The sequence below is a fragment of the Fulmarus glacialis genome, unplaced genomic scaffold (assembly GCF_000690835.1).
Source record: "Fulmarus glacialis isolate BGI_N327 unplaced genomic scaffold, ASM69083v1 scaffold26108, whole genome shotgun sequence".
In the NCBI taxonomy this organism is placed as follows: domain Eukaryota; kingdom Metazoa; phylum Chordata; class Aves; order Procellariiformes; family Procellariidae; genus Fulmarus; species Fulmarus glacialis.
In genome coordinates, this window is record NW_009230508.1 from 5026 (window position 1) to 5296 (window position 271).

A 271-nucleotide genomic window follows, 5' to 3' on the forward strand; every position below is an offset into this window, starting at 1 on the left:
CCCCCACCCGGCCCCAGGGCCAAGAGCTCCCAGAACGAGCAGAACAGCCACCCTGGCATACCCAGTCTTGCCAGCCAGGCTGGCTGAGCCACCGTCCCCCTGTGCCTGGGCACCGTGTGAGCTGGTGCACCCCAGCCCGCACCTGTGGGTGCGTCACCCGTGGGTGCCAGTTTGGCCAAGCTGGGTGTGCTAAGGAGCAGCTGCTGCTTAGGTGGCACTTGGCGCTGTCCTCCATCTCTGCTTTGGCATCCCGGCACTCCGGCCCAAGCCC